This window comes from Haliotis cracherodii, unplaced genomic scaffold (assembly GCF_022045235.1).
Source record: "Haliotis cracherodii isolate W230 unplaced genomic scaffold, xgHalCrac1.p SCAF_4, whole genome shotgun sequence".
NCBI lineage: Eukaryota > Metazoa > Mollusca > Gastropoda > Lepetellida > Haliotidae > Haliotis > Haliotis cracherodii.
Window position 1 is genome coordinate 36794278 of NW_027266297.1, and position 24955 is coordinate 36819232.

Below are 24955 nucleotides of genomic sequence, written 5' to 3' on the forward strand. Positions count from 1 at the left end.
CAAATCACAATCATGTTGTTTTTAATAATTCCACTTCTATCAGACTAACTAGTTACAGATTGTTATGTTTTTCATTGAGCATAACTGATAGTCAGAGTGCTCTTTTTAAAAAACACCTCAATCCTCCCCTTCTCCCCTAAGGTGACATATTTTCAAGTTGAGTGACCAAGCCGAATTATGTTCAAAGTATGTACTGATTTAAGTTAAAATCATACAGAAATTGTAGGTTCTGGTGACTTTTTTAAGAGACCCTCTGAGTAGCCTAAGATGTGTGACCCAAATCACCAAATTCAATTCCCTAATAGCTTCGGACTTATTAACGTTCCATTTCCAACCGCCTCTGAAAATTTAATTTTTTTCATATATCTATAGATGAAGAAATCTTGTGTTCTGTACTTCATGAAATACTGGTACACCCTATCCATAGTACTACTTGTAGCAAACATTGCTGATTCATGTACACCATCATGTACACGCCTTGAATAGCTTTGTTTATTTTAAAATTTATAATATATAGAATAAAATGCATTCTGTGTCACATTTTTTAACCACTTGAATGAAACTGAATAATTAACTTATTGTGGCCTTAAATCCAAAGGACTAGGCTTTGAGTGAGTGAGTGAGTATGGTTTTACGCTGCTTTTAGCAATATTCCAGCAACATTATGACTGGGGACACCAGAAATGGGCTTCACACATTGTACCCATGTGGAGAATCACACCCGGGTCTTCGGCTTGACAAGTGAACACTTTAACCACTTGGCTACCCTGCCCCCATATGCTTGGAAAACATTTTGACTAGATAAAGATAATGGACCCCTTGCTCCACATGGGTGGACAAGGCAATAGTCTTTACCAAATAAAAAACATTTTCAAAAATTAACAATTAACAATTTATTTCAGCTGATTGAATAAAATTGGCAGAAATGAAAAACAAGACAGTCAAAAAATTAAACTGATTATTGTTGAGACAATACACAGAGTGCACCAAACATTACGTCCACTGTTTAGATAAGAGATCATTGTTATTTCTGTATAGATTTCCAACAATCTGATTAATGACGTGACTCACATCATGAGACACAAAAGGTTTCCTAGCCTCTGTTGGTTCAAACAGGAAACATGGAACATCTGATCTTGGCCTCCTGATGTGGCTTGCATACAAGAAAAGCGTTTTCCCCAAAACAACATGTTGGAAACAATGGTTTGGTAGTTCAAACACAGACCTATATACTCTATATTATATAAGTCTGTCGTTCAAATCAATACAACAATATAATAATCATAAACTATTTCAATAGAGTTATCCTTTACCCTTATGTTTTGAGTGAAATGATATTACCGGTAATAACATTAAACAAATTTGTATGAAAATGACAAATCATAAGATATCTTAACTTTCCTTCATCCGTTTTTTCTGATATCTAAATTTGTTAATATGATCCTAGATTTATGAAATCTGGGATCAAAGGACGCATTATAAAGTTTGACAACATGCGGTAACAGATAAAATGCCAGAAAACCTTTTCCATGTGGAAACGTGATGAATCAGGATCAAAAACAGGATTGTGTTAATGATTAACAATCAATCAACAGGCTGTGCGACAATAAGTAAAATGATTGTCTGATATTAAATTGACACAGAGGTTGCCCTTCACCATCTTGGACAGGGCAAATAGGAACATCACCAAATAGAAGCAAATAGATGGACAGAGCAAATAGAGTGAGCGTTTCTGTTTCATAGGTACATTGAAAAAAACAAAATCTAAATGAAACCTCCTGTTGATGACACTACAAATTGATTACTTGTTCAGTGGAACTGCCCCTGCTTTCTTAATGTGTTTTTTTCCGAACAATCACTGAAATCATTTACTTACATAATAACCTTAAAATGGCTGACAAAGTTACAATGAGACCAAGCTCCATCAGAGGAACACATCTTTATATAATCGAATAGCTAATCACTGATATTTCCTAAGATGAAATATCAACAACATGATAAATATCCACAAAGCAACCAAAAAATTCCATAGCAACACATTAATTCTTTAATTTAATTAAAACATTGATTTCTTAATTTGAGAGAGGTGTATGAACAGAAATTAATTTGATGTAGCCTATCTGAAAAAATATAGATATGTCTGAAAATGCCATTTTCCAGTTCAATTCTTTTACTTTTCCATAATACATGTGCAATCATTCATCTTTAAAAACATCAAAAACAACTTCACAGTTCAACAACCACCTTGGACGCAACCAACAACACAGCTCTACATGTATTCAAAGGAAATATCTTGTGCAAGTACTCCACTCAGTGATTTGCATAGCAGGTAATGTATGGTAATTGATATGGACTGCTGGAATGAAATCAATTATCTTAGTTGCTGATGAACACTGCAGATCTTCACTATGATGACCTTTGAAAATCTTCAACTGTTTCTATGAAGTACATTTCTCATGGAATGGAATGTAATTTACAACAGTTAACAAGAGGGGGATCCAATATTTTGAAAGAGGGAGTGTCCAATATACCCCAGTCAGGAAGTAAACCGAAACAGAGTGGGTTGACAAGTGAGGTTTCAGGAAAATCAAGATGGGTGGAGAGGTTACCGTTCTTTGTACATCAGATATACCTGGTATACCAAAGCAAGTGCTTGATGCCCCCATTTAACATGGAAATAAACCATATTCTACATAATCATGATAACTGGAGTTAATAAAATCATCTTATAACTAAATGTTTGTTTGTTGTTGTTTAACGCTGCACTCAGCATCTTCCAGCTATATGACAGCAGTCTGTAAATAATCGAGTCTGGACCAGACAATCCAGTGACTGACATCATGAGAATCAATCCACAATGACATGCATCAACCAAGTCAGCGAGCCTGACCACCCAATCCCGTTAGTTGAGCGAATAGGGTGTTAAGAAATATTCCAGGAATATGATATCAAGGAACACCAAGAATGGGCTTTGGGCCTATGTAGGAAACTCTGTCTTCAGCATCATTTTTTGGCAAACTAAGCATGGCACCAGTGAAATATGTGTGTTGCCCATATTTGGTGCATGCAGATGTCCATGGAAATCCTGATTCACGACCTATAGATAATCAATTCACAGTACATGAACAGGCATCCAGATAATGAGCACAAAACATCATCACAGTGAATATTAAAACTTGCATGAATTTAATATAGATATTATTAAATCATAATTATATTCATAAAAAGACAGGATAAAGGGAAACAACTGCATTTTAATTCAATTGCTCATGTTATAGTGCAGGCCATTTGAATACCAGCACCAACTACTGATGCTCTTTGGACAGAATGGGACGAGTGTAAGATGTTGGCCTTGCAGTAAGGTGGAGAAGGTTAGGTTGAGACAGTGCAGCAATGGGACTGTATAAGAGTTAAGAACACAAAACATACAACACTAAAAAGAATTAGAGGGGGTTAAAAAGCCTTGAAAAACTTCAAAAACAACATTTGCATAAGCATACCGAAAATCTGTATAGCATAACTTGGAACACAACACAGCATATCCATAATAAACAAACATAAATGTAAACTAAACATTCAAACAAAACCTTCAGAATTATTGCATTTTTTTAAGTAAGGATACAAACACAAATGTTGTTTACCGGTAATAAAGAACTTGAGTATCTCAAACATGTACTCTCACAAAGAACTGGATCATTGTCCATTGATTATATCTAAGTAAATGATTAAAATTAATCTCGAGAAGATCTACCATACCTAATGTTTTGTTAATGAGTTGCAAAATATATTTTGTGTTTCACATAGCTTTCAAGCTTAAAAATAATGTCTAAATAAAAAAATATATTTTTGAATCATACTTTAACCAATGATTTTCGAAAAGTCTTCAAATTATACAGGTATGTAACGACCAGAACTTCAGGTTTCCAATCTTGACAAAGAAATGGGTAGGTTAGAATTAGCAGGAAAAAACAGAACTGTTTTAACAAGGTCAATGCAAATTAACAAATACAGCACCCATACGACCAGGCACTGAATATTGAACAGAATCAACCAAACTCTCAACTGCCAATAGTTCCTGAAACTTGTCTTACAACCTTTCTTTAAAATAACCTCATGCACACTCATAAAACGGTAATATACACATCTGACATATAAATAGACTTGTAGGTACATATTGGATACTATTACACATACAACTAGTCACTATCCATCGTTATGTCCAGCTAGGTCCAGCACTGCCCAGTGTCCAATCAGAGTGGTTTGTACGCCAGCAAACCGTCTCCAGTCAATCCCCTTCAAAGTTTAGGGATCAACCTTCATAAATTCTGACTGACACTGAAGCTGGGTCTAGACCGACACAAGATCTGGACGATGACTTGAAGACCCCATGTTTGCTGAAGCTTTACATGGCAGTCGTGGAAGGAGACAATCAAGGGAGGTTACTTGTTGAAGAAGGGTTCAAGATCTTTCAACATGGACTGAAAATATACAACATCAAAACATTCAAACAAATGAAAACAGTTTGGTTTGAAGGAGCAGACGGAACGACATCTAAACATGCTAAATATTAAACATCAATGCCAGAGAATAACCAGTCTTGATTATCGGATGAAACAGGTTCCATTGGGAATAAAAGGCAAAACTGGTGAAAATTATATAAAAGGATCACTGAAAATCAGTGATGACACCAGGTGTTCACAAAAAGGGTAAGCATGTCCTACCCTACCAGGAGCACCTGCCAATCACACATTTGCACAGTGTTTTCACAAATCAGACTGGTTGGTCTATGAATTGCAACCTTCAGTGGAGAGGGGTGTCCACTTGACAAGGATGTTGACAAGTATTCCAGTGATACATTGTTGGGGTTTACAGGCCATTGTAATCCCTGTTATTTTCAAATTTGGGGACAGACCCCATTACCCCATCCACCCCAAAGACCTGTAACCTTTGAGTGAGGTCAGGACTTTCAGCTAGAAAAGTCACTACCCAGATAAACTTGGTAATCTGCTGATAGAGCTTATTGGCATGTCTCTAAACACGACTCCTGTCATATTTAAATCTGGAATGAACCTTGACTTGTCACTGGACAAGTTGTGATGCTAGTGGTGCAGCTGCCTGATCCTGTGACACCATGTCCATTCCGTTCCTAAAAAATTGTCATTTATGGTGAGGTGCGGTGATATGGGGTTTAAGGTCGCGTCCAAGATTATTGCACTTATATAGCGACATGCATGCACATGTATCTGTGTGTGTGGCTGCTTGTACCAGTCTGGACAGATGCCGATTTATAGTGCTAGCTCACTGAGATACCATGCCACAGTTAACATGAATACCCCACTCAGACACAGTATACTGATTCCAAGCCGACCAGTCCTTGTTTTAGCCCCTTAAAGCTGAGCGCAAGACAGGGTAACAACAAGTACCATCTTTTTGGTATGACAAGGCCGGGGATCGAACCCTGGACCTTCCACTCTCTGGGTGGACGCTCCACCACTAGACCACGGGGGCGGTCCATTTCCCATTTATAGCATGTATAGCAGTCATCATGATGCCAAACACATGGTGACAATTATTTTATCAGGCAGCCTTCAAGCAATGGTCGATGATCTCACTCAGTGTTCACATCATCGCTTTGCCTCTGTAAATTCCATAACCTTGAAATCACACACTATTTATTTGTTTGTTTGTTTGTTTGTTTGTTGTTAGCCTGCTGAATTGTTTTTAGACTTCTTGGCCCTGCCTGCTGGATTAATTTTAGCATAAGGCGATGTAAAGAGGGTGGGTGATTTCAAACAGCTGGTGCTTCATTATACAAGGGCCAATTGAAGAAATATTTTGCACATTTATTCCTGACAGAAAAATACACATTACTATGTAAAAAAATCCTGATGTTTTCAATCATACCAAGGTTAAGACCAAAACGAACACAAAATTTGTAAATTTTCGTAATCTTGCCTGAATTACGATATTGAAGGTGGTTTACGTTTCATGTTAAGAACCTTTCTAAATCGTTAAATTTGTGCTAAATGATTTCAATAATCAGATCACCGATATCTTAATTTTAACTGAGTATAAATTCGATGTTTTTTATTGGTAAGTAACAGCGCGGTGGTAAATTATGAACCATTTCTGTAAATTTATTATCAAAACGTTAAACAGAAAAAAAACTAAATTTTCGAGGTCACCATGTCAGTTGCAGAAATACGAACATTCGAGTTAATCTAACATGTCACGTTATCAAATTTGCAGGAAACAATAAATGACTCATGAATATTCACCAATCCTTATTTCAAGTGTTTTGGTTGAATATTTACGATATACGAAAATACAAATACCGTGTCATGATGCTAGCAGACGTTCGAACATCAAACATGGCGCGCTTCGCCCGACCTCGTCGTAACTTTTTGCTATTTTAATATCAACAAAGTTTACACTGTCTTCATGTTTATAACTTGGCGAAAGTTGACGATCTTCTCAATCGAAGATTCTATCATTTGTCATTTTCCGTTTAATATGACGAGAGAAAAATGAAAATAAAGATCGTAAATTCTGACAGCAATATTTCAGTTTGCGCAAAGGTCACCGGATGTGATGTCACAGACAGGGGTAGTCTGCTGATAATCTTTCGAAACAAAACAATTACAGTCAATTTTGAAATATTTCGCCTGTATTATAAAGAATAAACACAAATCACTACATACTATCAGTAATCGCCACTAACATGAAATTACAAAGTGATTTTCACGATATAATTGACGTATTTTTTAATCCGTTGGACCTTGCATGCTCCCGTGACCCGGAAACACGCCACATGCAAGTTTCTCGGTATCTTTTATTTGAACTTTTGTTGATACATAAGGATCACCATTCCATGTTACGTGGAATATAAAGTGATATGATTCATGTATCTGCGATGTACATGTTGATGACTTTGTTTTCACTATAATAATTATGTGTTTGAAGCAATAAGTCCATATAATTCGTCGATCGGCAACGATCACACCCCACAACAGGTGCGCGATAATAGGCGTCACAAAACGTGTTTCAAAATAGCATTCATGCGATGCCGAATATGGTAGGATATACGCAGGTGGGTGATGTAAATATATATATTAAAAAATACGATATACATATTTTCAGTGTTAGTTTCTAATTAAATGTGGGATATTTAAATATTTTTTCCTTTTATAATTTAATACATTTATCGATTCTAGATCTAGCATGATTTTACAACAATTCATGGATCATCTTAAAATTTATTCCATCAATATAGAGACCGCCATGATTGCGTATTGATGATAGATTTGTTAATGTTTAATTATATACATCTGTTCACAGCTTCTAAAATATTAAGTTATATTTAGAATCTATTTTTTTCCACAATGATTATGTGTATGGATACTAAATATTGGTCAACAGGTCAATGCATCAGCACAGTGTAACTGATCAGACTTTAATTACATATTTTATTCAACAATTGTCTTCTTTCACCTGAACATAAATTATGTGAATAAGTAACTATTTGATGTCATTATTTAAGTTTAGTATTTCATAAAATAATATAGAAATAGATAAGATCCTTATATGAACCTATACATACACAACTCATATGGACATTAATCTTGTGTATGAATTTGTTTGTTTCCAAAAAAATAATTCTTAAATATAATTGTAATATGAATACGATACATTAATTTCTTGTAACAGAACATGATATTTTTGTTTGTTTAATCACAAGAACCAGGGTGGCACCTAGCTGGTGAGTTAGCCATATATTTATAAGAGAATGTTATCTTTTGAAAAAGGAATAGGGCACATATACATACATTGACAATTCTTGCAGTTCTGTTCGGTTGGAGAAATGTACATGGAAATATCCTACCTTATGTATTTTTTCAGGGTTCTCACCAATGAAATAATGTGTAATTAGTGTGGCAGGACTTTCCAGGTTTGTTGCAGTATGCTCTCGTGTGCTTGACAGTGACACTCATGCATGTCCCCTGAAGGAACATGAACCATTGTGAAATGTGATCAACAGGTTTTCGTCTTCAGTCAATATAATGTACAAAAATTCTAAATTAATGCAGATCATCACCAGCTTTGGATCTGACATCCTTAATCATTTTGATGGGTTTCTGAATATACAGTCAGTATAGGTCCTTATGTTCTTTGTGTCTCTCAGCCTTCTGGGTGGAATGAAAAGAAATGTCGCTGTATACATGATTACCTTTGTCAGATGTATTTTGTCCTGTCAGCCACACCCCCTGACTTTATTTCACCTTATGTGGTTAATTTTCGCATATATGTACTGCTGCAAACCAGTTTTTCCCTTGTATATGCAATCACAGTATCAAACTTAATCAGCTGGTGTGTCACTAGTTCCTCAGTTGGTGTGTATAAAAGTGCCCTTGCCATCATGAAACAAGAAATGCCAAAAACAAAAGCATTTGCAATAACAAAAAACCCACATTAGTCCTTTCTTGAATAATCTTAGGATTAGTGCTTCAAATTTTTTGTGTCATAAATTAATTATTAAATTTCCTAAGGATTTTTCTTTGATGGACCAATATCAAACCATCTGACAAGTTAGACTGAATTATTACTTTAAAAGCTCTCATTTCTGAGGTGTCCATATTTTTTTTCTACTTTTAGGACAAAACATGAGCCGTCTACTTGAGCTTGGTTACGTAAACAAATACTTGTTTAAAATGTGAAATGGAATTCCACTGATTACATATCTTTTTTTTTATCCCATTGTTCTATGAAATCCATTTGAAATGTGCTTTTTTGTACGTAAAATGTCTTGAGAGCTTGTACCCAAACAGGTATGTGCTTTTGTGCCCAGAATATTTTTTTATTACAGTTTTGTAGTTTCAAACTTACACATTGCTTTTTATATGAAAAAAGTTAATTTATTATCACTTTTCTGTCAAAACGCTAGATCTACAATTACCTTACGGTTTACCAATTTACTGGCCTCTTCTCTAGTGACAAGAATTTATTACTTTCCTATCACAATCAGTCAATTTGAGTTGTGCCAATGTGGACTGACTACACTCAAGGACCACGTACATTTAGGTTAGTCATATTATTGATGAAATGTTTTACCATAATGTTCAGCTCATTGTTTGCAATAAACATGAAAAAATAAATATGATCAAAAAGATTTAGTTTAGTTTTTGGGTACAAAATCATCAAGTGCTTTGGGTACAATTTTGTTTTGGGTACAAAATCACATAGGCCCTACATTTATCCAGTCGACGTGAATACCTACTTCCATCCGTTCTGAAGATTGCGGAGGGGGAGCAAACGTTCTAAAAACAATCCTTAATATTCTAAATTATCCTTCTTGCAATGACAGACCAATAACAATCTTCTGTTGTTATTATTATGGCATATTAATATGTTAAATCGCTCTCCGCTGTCGTCGTTTTCAGAAAATAATTTTAAAATCATCGAGCGCGGAATCCTTTACGGTTTCGGATTTAGACATACAAATTTGATGTTACGCATCGGCGGCAATCACGTATAAATATGAAACAAATAGGAGTGAAGACTGCTATCCAGATCAATAAATAGTAAACAAATGTCGAAAAAAAGTAAACTATGTATTTTCTTTTGAATTTGAATCTATTTCGGAATTTGTTTTATGATCGCTTACCAACTTTTGCATATTTTGCTTCGATGTGTCATGCGGTACGTGCTTCCGGTTTCAGAAACGACAGGTAAAATTGCAAGTATTTCGATTATTTTCCGTAAACTGCATTATATTGCTATTGCATGATTTACCTAGAATGTATAACAGTTCAGATTTTGCGTATCATCCAATATTTGTCATTATTTGCAGTGTTTGTTGATTTTATTCAACTACACAAATCGCGAGTTAGGCCACGCCCAAACGTATCACCGACGTTTGTCGGCTTGTTGATGTGTCCGAAAGTTTATCAAACGAAATCATTTGAAAACTCTATAAAAATGATATTTTTTTACACAGATTTATACATTCGTGTCAATAATTCTAGAAAATGAAGTTAGATGTAACAAAATTATTATAATAGTCTTACGGGATCATTATGCATGTGGAGTTGTTTGTTTACCGCCGTTGCCATGATCGCACAAGTTTCATCCAATCGATGATGTTACGATTCAGATTGTTTTTGTTTATAATTAATTACTTCGAAAATTGCTAATTTTTAGAAATTAAGGAACTTGAGTGTGTTCCTTTCGTCGGCAAACAATAAATTATGATCGATTGTGAAAAATCATAACATTATAAAGAAAATATCGGACTGCATGCCGATCAGCGTGAAGTGCCAAAAGTCACAATGGCCGTTTGTGGTAGTTGTGTGCCGCGAAGTTTGGCTGAAACTTTTTAAACTCGCGATATTTTCTTTTTGAGGTAAATACACTACTGAAAGCTTTGATATTGAGCAAGCTGAGCATTTATGCATGCCATACGTAATTTAAATGTAACGCAAAGCCTTCTTGGTAAATAGATATGGCGAGTTTTGTTTGTGGGTGTCCTTATGCTATTCGCCTGTCGAACTGGTTCGACAGTAGCAACACTGGTAGTGACAAACTCTGTCGAACTGGTTCGACAGTAGCATTGAGAGCTTAATACCCCACTCAGCAATATTGCAGCTATAAATAATCGAGTCTGGACCAGACAATCCAGTGGCTGACATCATGAGCATCGATCCACACAATTGGGATACAATGACAAGCATCAACCAAGTCAGCAAGCCTGACCGCCCGATCCTGTTAGTCGCCTCTTACAGCAAGCATGGGTTTCTGAAGACCAATTCTACCCCGGACCTTCTCAGGAGAAAACACACATTTAGTTGTTCAGATTATTGCGTCCTGTCAAAATGAGTTCATGACCTATTCATGCCTACTGTTTGCTTTTTGTGTGCATCATGTATTTTCTCGCCATGATGACTATGATAATACCATCAATACTGGGCAAACCATTCTTATCATTTTCTTATGTTACATGGCGATGCATGAACAAAATCATATATATGTAAACATGCATATGCCTAAACACATTGCATTTTGTTTTGTGTTTGTTTGTTGTGTAATGTCATACTCAGCAATATTCAAGCTATATGATGGCAATCTGTTAATAAGAGTCTGGACAAGACAATCCAGTGATTGACCTCATGAGCATCGATCAATTGTTTCAGGATATGATAACCTGAATCCAGTCAGCGAGCCTGGCCCCTTGATCCCATTAGATGCCTCTTACGACAAGTATGAGTTTCTGGACACCTTACCCAGATCTTCACAGGGTACTTTAAACATTACACTTAGGGCCAGTCAAGCAGGGATCTTGCAGTCATCTAAAATTATTATCGTTAAAGCTATCAGCAATCAAAAGTGAAATGCTGAAAGTTCAAGAGCTTTTATATCATTTATAAAAATATGTAACAGTCAATATTTCTTATGAATACATGTACTGCCATTGCCTAAATCACCCACCAATGGTTCTGTGTTGGGGGCAAATCTCTTAACAGGTTTTCCTTCACGATCAATGATGAATTTAGTAAAGTTCCACTTGATAAAACTGAAAAGAAATATATGGGAGTAAGCATTTTCAAGTCATGCTTTGAACCTGTACAAATAGAAGTGACAACAGTCTGACTGAAACTTCCACCAATACTGACGGACACACTTGAACATGAGAACATGAATGCAACCATCACTGGGACCGATGGGACTCAGATTTGCATCATAAAAAGATGAACTTGAATATTTGTCATAATGGTCACTAACTCTCATAAACACCATAAACACAAATGTGCTACAAATTGCAGTACTTTAATCAACACAAATGTGCTACAAATTGCAGTACTTCTATCAACACAAAAGTGCTACAAATTGCAGTACTTCAATCAACACAAATGTGCTACAAATTGCAGTACTTCTATCAACACAAAAGTGCTACAAATTGCTTTACTTAAATCAACACAAATGTGCTACAAATTGCTTTACTTCATTCAACACAAATGTGTCACAAATGGCAGTACTTCTATCAACACAAAAGTGCTACAAATTGCAGTACTTCAATCAACACAAATGTGCTACAAATTGCTTTACTTCATTCAACACAAATGTGTCACCAATGGCAGTACTTCTATCAACACAAATGTGCTACAAATTGCACTACTTCAATCAACACAGGTGCTACAAATTGAAGTACTTCAATCAACATAAATGTGCGTGAAATTACAGTACTTCAATCAACACACGTGCTACAAATTGCAGTACTTCAATCAACATAAATGTGTCACAAATGGCAGTACTTCTATCAACACACATGTGCTACAAATTGCAGTACTTCAATCAACATAGATGTGCGTGAAATTACAGTACTTCAATCAACACAAATGTGCTACAAATTGCAGTACTTCAATCAACATAAATGTGCGTGAAATTACAGTACTTCAATCAACACAAATGTGCTACAAATTGCAGTACTTCAATCAACATAAATGTGTGTGAAATTACAGTACTTCAATCAACACAAATGTGCTACAAATTGCAGTACTTTAATCAACACAAATGTGTCACAAATGGCAGTACTTCTATCAACACACATGTGCTACAAATTGCAGTTCTTCAATTAACACAAATGTGCTACAAATTGCAGTCCTTCAATCAACACAAATGTGCCACAAATTGCACTACTTCAATCAACACACATGTGCTACAAATTTCAGTACTTCAATCAACATAAATGTGCTTGAAATTGCAGTACTTCAATCAACACAAATGCATCACAAATGGTACTATTTCAATCAACACAAATGTGCAGTCCTCTATCTACTGTATAGTTATATGAATCTTATCACTCATACAAACAGGGCTTAAGACATTCACAATGGCAGTACTTACTTTCCAAATAGGCCTTTTTGTTTCTCCTTAAGGAACTTAAATAGTGGATGTGCATTGTTTCCATTGACTTCAATCTTGCTGAACATGTCAAACCCAACTTGAAACTCCTTCTTCACAAACCTTTGGATTTGATCATTCGGCCATGGCTCCTACAACATGACAACATTGCAACTCTCCTTCAGACAGATTTCCCTTTGTCAACATGGTGAAAGTATTTCTATGTGTTATGAATATCTTGTTTTTTTGTTTAATGCTGCATTCAGCAATATTCTAGCTATATGACAGCTGTCTGTAAATAATTGAATCTGGACAAGACAATCAAGTGATTGACATGAGCATTGATCTATGCAATTGGGAGACGATGTCATGCATAAACCAAGTCAGCAAGCCTGACCACCCAATCCCGTTATTCGCAACAATCATGGGTTGCTGAAGACCAATTTGAACCCAGATCTTCACAATTTGTCAAAAATATGATAAATGACATGTAAAAGAGTTGGGTTTGTCTATATCAAGTATGTCTAGCTCAAAGGTTTCTCATTCTCATTCCGAAACCAGAGAATCTCATCCGCGGTTCTTTTATGTCAAATATATCAACATGAGTTGATAAAGGTCTAAAACCTGACTTAGAAAATATCAAATTTTCCTTGACATTTGTCAAAGGTTTAGTTAGTGCATGTCCTACATTAAGACCCAGTGTATCCATCCTTAGCATTGGCACCATCGACACCCCTTGGAAGCAGTCTTAACATGCTGAACACACTCATGTGTAAGTTGTACACAGGAAATCATTGTTTTGGGTAAACATGACAACAATTACAGCAATTAATTGCTAACAACTGGTAAATTTTCACGTTTAAACCACAAACAATTAATGTACACAATTTTTAAAAAATATATTTTTAAGAGATTAATTAAAAAAACACACTCAAGAGTGAATTGCTTGTTTTCCATTCACATAACACTTGTATGTTAACGCATGGTCATAAATCACATTAACAAATACAGTTTCCCGTACAACTGTTTCCACCCCACATTGTGAAGGCAGTACCTTTGTTGCTGTTTCATCATACAGGCGACATGAGCATCATAAAGTCATAATGAACTTTTTTAAAGATTAACATTATATGCCAGGGGGATAAAAATGTTGCTGTTTCTCCCTATTCAGAATGTTTCAAGTATCATTCCGTGATGAATGACTCACACTCCCTCATACTGACCTGCCCCCCGAACTGGTTGCACGGGAAACCAAGGATTCTCAAGCCCTGCGACTCAGCATAATCGGCGTACAATTTTTGTAGCTGAGTGTAGTGCTTCTGGGTGAATCCTCATTTACACGCCACATTCACTATGATGACGAGGTTGCCCCTGGAAAACAGGCAAACATTTGTCACCATGAGGATAAAACACAAAATACATTCTTAAGATATTTATATCACAACCATGACAAGAAATTGTTCATAATTGCTCGCAATATGCTCATACAATACCCTGTGCTTAAATCACATGTAATTAAAATCTAATTCCATATATCCAAGTGCTGTCATTTGGAATATTTCTCAATTCAAACCTTCCATTAGAGGTAAGTTAGACACGGCAACTATCATTAACAGATAAATTAAAAGTCCTGCTCTTGAAGTCATTTGGAATATAAAAATGCTAACATTAATCATGTTAATTATCTGAATTAGTGCTAATCTGCTGATATAGTAATAATTTTCACCGTGATTTTGATTCCTCAATTAGTCAAGATAACGTATGTTCCTCCTTGTAACCATCATCACCATGGCTACCCGAATGCTTCATAGCAATTTACTGACTAAATGTGATTCTCGTCTAGTAATATAAATAAATCGCCAATAAAATCACATTGCAACAATCAAAGTTGTTCAGGTTTACACTAGTTGCTGCAACTGCTATTGTTTGTTTGTTTTGTTTGTTGTTTAACGTGGCACTCACAATATTCCAGCTATATGACCGCGATCTGTAAAATAATCGAGTCTGGACCAGACAATCCAATGATTGACCTCATGAGCATCGATCAATGGTTTCGGGCTATGATAACCTGAATCAACCAAGTCAGCGAGCATGACCACCCAATCCCGTTAGTCGCCTTTTACAACAAGCATAGTCACCTTTTACAGCAAGTATGGGTTGCTGAAGACCTATTCTACCCCAGAATTATCACGGGCAGCAACTGCTATTTTTTGAGTGAAGAACATCCTGGCAATTTCCACGTAGATGTGTGTTTACATTTTGCGATGTATTCCAATATGATATCATACCAGGGGCTTTAGAATAACATATAAGACGTGTATTAAATGTATTGACCTGCAAGTGGGTGCCACTTAGAGACAATTGTATACAATATAAATGATATTGATAGTAGTTTTAGCCTAGAGCACTGGAGGCAGTATGAGAAGGAGAGAAGAGGTAGATGACGAGAAAAGAATAAAAAAGGAAGAAGAAGAGAAGAGGAAGACGGGAAAAAGGGGAAGAAGAGGGGGAAGAAAAGAAGAAGAAGGGGTAGCAAAGGGGAAGATGAAGAAGAGAAGGAAAAGAAAAGAAGATGAGGAAGAGAAGATTAAGGAAGGAAGAGAGGAAAAAGACAAGTGGGGAGAAGTTGAAGAGGAGATGATGAGGAAAAAGAGAAGTAGAAGTTAAGAGGAAGAAAAGGGGAAGAAGAGGGGAGACGATGGGAAAAAGAGTAGATGGAGAAGAGAAGGTGTGAAGAAGGGAAGAATAGTAGATGAAAAGAGAAGATGGAGAAGAAGAGAAGAAGTAGAAGAGATGATGGAGAAGAAGGGGAGAAGAGAAGTAGAAGAGATGATGGAGAAAAAGGGAAGAAGAGAAGATGTAGAAGAGATGATGGAGAAGAAGGGAAGAAGAGAAGAAGTAGAAGAGATGATTGAGAAGAAGGGAAGAGAAGAAGTAGAAGAGATGATGAGAAGAAGTAGAAGAGATGATGAGAAGAAGTCACAGAGAAGATGGAGAAGAAGTAGAAGAGAAGAAGTAGAAGAGATGATGGAGAAGAAGTAGAAGAGAAGATGGAGAAGAAGAGAAGAATTAGAAGAGATGATGGAGAAGAAGGGAAGAAGAAGTAGAAGAGAAGATGGGGAAGAAGAGAAGAGGTAGAAGAGATGATTGAGAAAAGTAGATTGAAAAGAAGGGAAAAAGAGAAGATGGAGAAGAGAAGATGGAGAAGAAGAAGAAGAGAAAATGGAGAAGTAGCAGAGAAGATGGAGAAGAAGTAGAAGAAAAGATGGAGAAGAGAAGATGAAGAAGAAGGGGAGAAGAGAAGAAGGGGAGAAGAGTAGATGGAGAAGAGAAGATTGAGAAAAAGAGAGAGGAAAAAGAAAAGTGGAAGAGAAGAAGAAGAAGAAATCTATTTGAACAAGGATCTCAGGCCATAAATAAATACAAAATGTATTGGATACAAACACATAAGGACTATGTCAGTTCACAGCAACCAGTATTCTTCTTTCAAAGGCATATCATGAGTATTGTGGTTCATATCTCTCACTTGCATAAACCCCATAAGTATCATATATTTCTGAAGAACAGCAATCGTAATTGGGGCTAATCTTGGAACATACCCACAACCAACAGATCCTATTTTCATGTAATAATGTGAAACAGAAGTTAAACCATGCTCTGCATATACATGTAACATATATTGTCACAATTCAGCATGATGGAGTGTTTAGACATTTATTCCTGCACACAAACATTTAATAATGACCATCTGTTTCAAACATGTGGCAGGTTGCAATGCAACCATAGCAACAGCTCATGTGTTTCACTTTCTGTAGTTGATGTGACATTCCTAACACCCATACGCTCACACAGAAAACGGGAAACAAGATATGTAAGTCCACTTGACCAAAAGCACATTAATCACACCATGTGCACACTTAACTTGAAGCTGTGTGGGACAGGGACTTGAAATTTTGCATCCTGAGCACATAAAAACTGTAAATTGAGGAAAAATGAAATACTGTGACTTGAACTAAAACATGAACGACTCTATGAATATAACATAACTATTTCTTAATTATCAATACATCATGGGTGCAATGTGTGAAGCCCATTTCTGGTGTCCCCCATCATGATATTGCTGGAATAGTGCTTAATGCAGCGTAAAACAATACTACTACCTCAAAACATCATGTTCTTTCATGATTAGCACAAGATCGTATTTTTCATCTTTTTCTGTTAGATACAAAGAAATATGTTTTATGTTCAAACAGCATGTTCATCTTTTTAATCATATACATGACATTAGAGGTATAACGATATGGTGGGGTCGCAATACAATATGTATCCTGATACTGTCTGTGCAATATGATTCGTACTCTGATACAGTACTTTTTTTTTCTCAAGTTGATATTCATTTAGCAGGTGGTTGACAACCCTGAATCATTTGTTATTAAATTTCAAAAATCAAATATGGGATATTCTAGGGCAGACACATATTGGTAAAGGGCGCTGTGAATGTTATGCTATTTATGTCCAACCATGAAATACCAGAGAATCTGCATGAGCTGGTTGTTGAACAGTTTCCGTTATTATTCATACCAAAATAACTTGTACTGACATGTATCATACGTATATCGCGATACAGGGATCGCAAATCGATATATTCAATCGTGGGCGTCATGTCATGACACAACACTAAATCACTTTGTTACTTACGAGGGCTAATATATCAGGGTTCATAAAAATCTTATGTGCCCTATATTACATCACGTGACAACAGAGTATGACATGTATGACGAATCATATTGTGACATGATGTCGGAATGACGTCACACTAGAAACGATGTCAAAGCTGAAGACTGTTAACGTCATTTGACAAATCCGCTGCTGTTGTGACTTGCTGTCCTTATAGGTAAACACTAAAATTTGTCTTTGTATGTAGACATCTTCTTCGGTAATAAACTGAACATTATATTCGTGTTTATGTCAAACTATGTATAACACTCGTGCCTAAATTCCAGTTTAACCGGACACTCAGACAAACCAAGTTTTACCAGACACTCAGACAAACCAAGTTTTACCAGACAAATATAGTATAACATGAATTCTTATATAATATCCTCTATGTATCGTTACACCACTACATGACATGACCTGTTACCTGGATTGTGTCAAATACATGTTACCTGGATTGTGTCGTATACATGTTAGTTGGATTGTGTCATATACATGTTACCTGGATTGTGTCATGTACCTGTTACCTGGATTGTGTCATATACCTGTTACCTGGATTGTGTCATATACCGGTTACCTGGATTGTGTCATCAACCTGTTACCTGGATTGTGTCATATACCTGTTACCTGGATTGTGTCATATACCTGTTACCTGGATTGTGTCATCTACCTGTTACCTGGATTGTGTCATATACCGGTTACCTGGATTGTGTCATATACCTGTTACCTGGATTGTGTCATATACCTGTTACCTGGATTGTGTCATATACATGTTACCTGGATTGTGTCATATACCTGTTACCTGGATTGTGTCATATACATGTTACCTGGATTGTGTCATTTACTTGTTACCTGGATTGTGTCATATACCTGTTACCTGGATTGTGTCATATACCTGTATTTGTCCAGGGAAACATCATTGCCATCAATGTCCTTGGCAGTAAACTCATAGATGGAGGTGGCCTTCTTCCAGGCGTTGGGGTCCTCTGCTGCCTGTCAACATTCAGTGATAACACAAAATGACATGCTATGCCACTGCCATACATAAACATCTCATATCAACCCTCCCACCCCTCTGTTTATAGAAGCTAGCTGCAAGAGACAGATAGTACTTAAAACAAAGCTGTTAGCATATGACAAGCAATGACACCTCATGCTAGGTTGGAGGACAGGTTTCCTATCAGTGTTTTTTCATTACATCACTCCTCTGTTTGTTGAGGAACACTCAGCCTCTTTCTACTAGTGCTGCTGGTACTCCAGGTGCCCCATGGATAATGATGGAACATGGCATCCCGAGGGGAATGGAGCAGGGGCTGACTTAGGTCATGATTCTGCGATATTCTTGCATAGTTGTCATGGATATCGCATCAACATTCAATCAGCGCGATTGAAAATCGGGTACAACTTTCAATAGTTTTATCTACACTGACACTCTCATTTTCACCTACAAAAATCGAAAATGTTGTATTGCTTGAATAAAATCATCTACCGTACCTAGAAATGTCAACAAAAAAACTTACACAGTAGTTTATTCAATCGTCAAAAGTTGTCAATCGAAACAGATTTGCATACTCGCAACACTGCATGCTATCTCTTACTGTGCAAAACCGATTCCTATATCACTGCATGGAACTTTGCATCAGCTGACAATGGTAGAGCTCGCAACATTTTTTTATCCATGATTATCAAAACGAGTGTTTGTTTTTTTACAATAAATACACTTTGGTAGCCCACGAAAATCCTATTTCAAGATCTACAACACCAAGTCATTGAAAGTATTTTTTAAAAACTTAAATCCTTGCAGAAATCAAAGACGTACATGTATGTGCGTCCGTGCAGAAATCAAGAGACAAAAAGGCAATTACAGGTAAAGTTTTAAAACACAACCAAATTTCGATTTTGGAATGACAACAAAACAAAAACTAAATGAATATACCTACAACTCTTTCTCCATAATAAACTACAAATTTCAGATCACAAACGATCGTATTTTAGATGAGATTCGTCAAACCTTTAGATAATAGTTTTCATGAACATACCCTCGTTGTCAATAAAACTTGAAAACTGTGACTTAATATTTCAAATGTAATTCATAAACATCGTGAATGTCAACAGTCTTTTCAACTTCCAGTGACATTACTGGCTGCTGCACATGGCAAACACTCAGCCTTCTGCGGGAAATAAATAACATAATTGTTGCTAATTACACAAAAGGGTGAACCTGGAGCAATAGTCGTTGTATACTGAACTGTCACTTCTAATTAACTGAAATGTCCATATTGATCAGATTTAATTTGATATGATATGGCCAGAGACCCGGGCTCTGATACAATACACACCACAGACAGAAATAAGACAGCAAAATTGACAAAAGAACTGGAATGTAAGAAATGTATTTCTTGCCAACAAACTGTCGCTATTTCATTTCATCATTTTGAATACATTAAGTTACGATATAAACACACATTGTCGAAATTTGATAACTGCAGATTGTTGTCTCCTGCATGCCAATGAAATGAACAGCTGACGGGGGTAAACATGCCTCCTAAACGGTCTATAATTGTCCTTGACAATGAAAAGAAATACATAAATATCAGTCGAATATCTCCTAAAGTAGACAATCAACAGAAAAATAAATAGTGAAGAAATGTTTTCTTAATACTAATGCTAATATTTTTAAATATGCGCAGTGGAATATTAATTGCGACATTATGCAGTACCGAAAATCAAATACAGTTTCCACTGTGTGAAGACGAAATATCTATGAAAATTAGCAAAATCTCATCACACGCCAAAAAATCACAATGCTTTTGGACCAGGAGAGATTTTCTCTCAAGGTAAAAAATTCCAGGATAATCCCTGTAGAGGAATATGGTACCCTGTGGGGAAAGGAGGAATATGGAACCCCAGGGAGAATGGAGAAATATGGTACCCCCGTGGGGAACCCTATGGAGAATGGAAGAATATGGAACCCCGTGGAGAATGGAGGAATATGGTACCCTGTGGGGAACCCTATCGAGAATGGAAGAATATGGAACCCTTGTAGGAATAGAGGAATATGGAACCTCAGGGAGAATGGAGGAATATGGTAGCTCACGGAGAATGGAGGAATATGGAACCCTATGGAGAATGGAGGAATTTGGAACCCCGTGGAGAATGGAGGAATATGGATCCCTATGAAGAATGGAGGAATTTGGAACCCTGTGGAGAATGCAGGAATATGGAACCCTTGCAGGAATGGAGGAATATGGTATCTCACGGAGAATGGAGGAATATGGCACCTCACGGAGAATGGAGGAATATGGAACCCCAGGGAGAATGGAGGAATAAGGACCCCAGGGAGAATTGAGGAATAAGGAACCCCAGGGAGAATGGAGGTATATGGTACCTCATGGAGAATGGAGGAATTTGGAACCCCGTGGAGAATGGAGGAATATGGATCCCTATGGAGAATGGAGGAATATGGAACCCTATGGAGAATGGAGGAATTTGGATCCCTATGGAGAATGGAGGAATATGGATCCATATGAAGAATGGAGGAATTTGAAACCCCATGGAGAATGGAGGTATATGGAACCCTTGTAGAAATGGAGGAATATGGAATCCTATGAAGAATGGAGGAATATGGAACCCTATGAAGAATGGAAGAATTTGGAACCCTGTGGTGAATGGAGGTATATGGAACCCTTGTAGGAAATGGAGGAATATGGTACCTCACGGAGAATGGAGGAATATGGAACCCCAGGGAGAATGGAGGAATAAGGAACCCTATGGAGAATGGAGGAATATTGAGCCCTATGGAGAATGGAGGAATATGGAACCCTGTGAAGAATGGAGGAATTTGGATCCCTATGGAGAATGGAGGAATATGGATCCATATGAAGAATGGAGGAATTTGAAACCCCATGGAGAATGGAGGTATATGGAACCCTTGTAGGAATGGAGGAATATGGAACCCTATGAAGAATGGAGGAATTTGGAACCCCGTGGAGAATGGAGGAATATGGAACCCTATGAAGAATGGAAGAATTTGGAACCCTGTGGAGAATGGAGGTATATTGAACCCTTGTAGGAATGGAGGAATATGGTACCTCACGGAGAATGGAGGAATATGGAACCCCAGGGAGAATGGAGGAATAAGGAAGCATATGGAGAATGGAGGAATATGGAGCCCTATGGAGAATGGAGGAATATGGAACCCTGTGAAGAATGGAGGAATTTGGAACCCTATGGAGAATGGAGGAATATGGATCCCTATGGAGAATGGAGGAATATGGAACCCCGTGGAGAATTGAGGAATATGGTACCCTGTGGGGAAAGTAGGAACATGGAACCCCTGGGGGAATGGATGAATATGGAAGCCTGTCGGGAATGGAGGGATATGAACCCCATGGAGAATGGAGGAATATGGAACCCCATGGAGAATGGAGGAATATGGTACCTCATGGAGAAAGGTGGAATATGGTACCTCATGGGGATCAGACCCTAGTGACATTATGGTCACACATGTTCCAATGGGGTGATATGATCACTGTATCATATGTATTGTGACACACATATTTCTGTCATATCACATGGCAACTTCTTGACTCTAAATATTTCAGAGCAAGTTCAAAAGGAATAGCTAGCTGTAGACACATGTTCATAGCGGCTTCTTTTAGTTTGGAACTTGGAAGACTAATCTCAAGTCAATTTGCAATATGTGACTGACAAAATTGCTGGGGGTGTCATTATACGAATCATAAGCAATGTATTTTAGCAAGTGTATTGTCTTGTATCGATACAGAAAAAACATATCCTGTATCGTATCTGTGTCACCCCTAATGTTCCAGTCGGAGATACATGTAGGACTCACACATTATTTAGTTTGAGTTGCTCAAAATCAACAGCTGTTCTGAATCATTGTCCAAGGTTTGTTTTGGGTCTCACTGAGGGCATCTGTTACGTCATACATGTCTCACAGACAGGTCATTACATACATTTTATGCCAGACAACATCTGTTTCACACCTGGATACTGTTCACAGGGGCTCCACAAATCTAGTGCAGGTCACCTGTGTGAAGCAATCCCAAACACTGGATCCATTTATCTTGTGTTGATATCAATCATAGAATTGTCTGGTCTGGTTTATTATTGATAGGCTGACATCATTTAGCTGGAATATTGCTGAGTGTTGCGTTAAACAACAAACAAATTAAAAAATTGGTATTCAGTAATGGGTTTGTCTCATTGTCTCACACAAATACCCCCATGTCATACTGCAACACTTAGATAAGGCTGCACTCGTTTTAATGATAAAGAATACTAACAACAGCCTCTCTCTCTCTCACACACACACACAAGGTGTAAAGGTAAAACCATGGAGTGTGAATGAGTTAACATTTAACGTTACATCAGCATTATTTCAGCCATATAGCGACCTTACATACCATGGAGAATCAGCACTGAACCAATCATTGTATTTGTAAAGTATCTGATTCACAAATGATGGCTTTGAAGGTGTCCTATTCATTATTGATATTTCACACATGAACTAAATGAAACGTTATAGTATAATTAATTACTGATAATTAATCCGAGATAATTAATTATCAATCCTAGAATAATCTTAACAGGCTATTGCTTGGCTCCTGGCTTGGTTGATCACCCAACCTGAAGTACATACCAATCACAGCACACAGTAATGAGGACAGTATGGTGCCAACAAACACCTGAGCACCATCAGAGAATCCGGGATTCAAACCCACTAAAGGACTGTTATAAGGGGACACAACACTGCACTGAGAGACATCAAATTCTTGTTGATCACAATTTTCACAGTGCAATATGCTTCAAACATGTCTGGTAATGAGACATGGTCTCTGGCCACAGAAAAATTGAATAACCATCAACTTTAATAACTATAATTATTGTACCCAGATAACACAAATATGTTTTATAATCAGTCAAAGTGGGTTTATATCCACAGGAAAATCAAATTCCAAATCTTAGCTCAAACAGAATGCACAAGCATGCAAGAGCACTGATCATGCTGATGCATCATCTATATTTAGAAGAATAGAGACTATCCTCTGACTGACATACAATATGGCCTATTGTCAGTGACAGTCAGTTACCACATTTAAGGACCGGCCTGAACCTGATTAAATAAACACCCACCATACATTTATGTGTTTAGAAACAAACTAGCACATTGTGTGTGCTGACTCATAATTGATAATAATCATGAGTGACAGGGTCAGTTAAGGATGGGCTGCAGTGAAGTTGTAAATTACAAAATGACGTAGATCTAAGTCTTTATAGGGACTGGTCATTTATTAATGGTGGGTGGATAGGGAGTAAGGACAGCCTCATATTTTGCTGACCCCCTACCCCTCTTTTGTGTAACTGTTTCAATTGAACGAGATATTTTCACAAGTCACGTAAAGCTGTCATTATTTTGCCGAGTCAATGTGTAACTATCATAAAATTCAAAAGGCGGTCAACAGTTTGTGTATGGACTAGACACTTACGGTAAAGGGAGACAATTTGAGGGGAGGTAACTCATGTATGATAATAGTTCCGTCAACGTGTTATGTTCACTGCAGAGAAATATCAAATGTTATGTTCACTGCAAGAAAATATCACTTTTCTCAACTTCTGAAAACTCAGTCTTTTACACTGAAGTATATAGAATCTAATAAATAACTTTTTTCTGACCACCATCACACACGTAATTAAACTCAATTCCCTCACACTCCGAGCCTTATGTCACTAATGACAATAATTTCATATCACCTATACTTCTTATCTGACATTAAACTTTGTGACCGGTCATTTATCAAAGTCAATCTATTCTGGTCAAACACCTGTTTGAACATGATGCTTGCACGCACTCTTTGGCCATGTTTGATCTGGGTCAGCACTGTGAACTCTTAGGCTTATATAACAGTCTCTTACAGTAACTGTTTGATTGGCATTTTCATAGAAGTTGGGGAGTAAATTAGAAACCATACATCTTTATTGATAACAACTTCTAGGTTACTGCATGTACAGCGATTGTTTTCATGTTGATTCTACATCGAACGTCGCTACAGGCAATGAACTCAAGGCTAGCGCTCAGTATCAAAATCAGACTGATAGTGAAAACGAAGGTATCTCATTCATAAACCTGCAGAATCGAAAGAAAAAAAACATACACGTATAATGTGATTCTACTTCATTTAGAATAGAATAGTTACTAAGAAGTTTGTAAAGTATAATTGTGGTATACATTACCATTTCAGCTCCTTATCGACAATGGACCTTGAAGCATGTAAACAAATATTGGAATAGCTGACGTGCTCCTTACAGGGATGACGCCGGT

The 24955-nt window shown here is 37.0% G+C and overlaps 1 pseudogene; it reads right to left on the reverse strand.

Moving 5' to 3' along the window:
• Window positions 1-884: 884 nt before the first annotated feature.
• LOC139478964 (glutathione peroxidase-like) lies at window positions 885-24955 on the reverse strand (annotated as a pseudogene).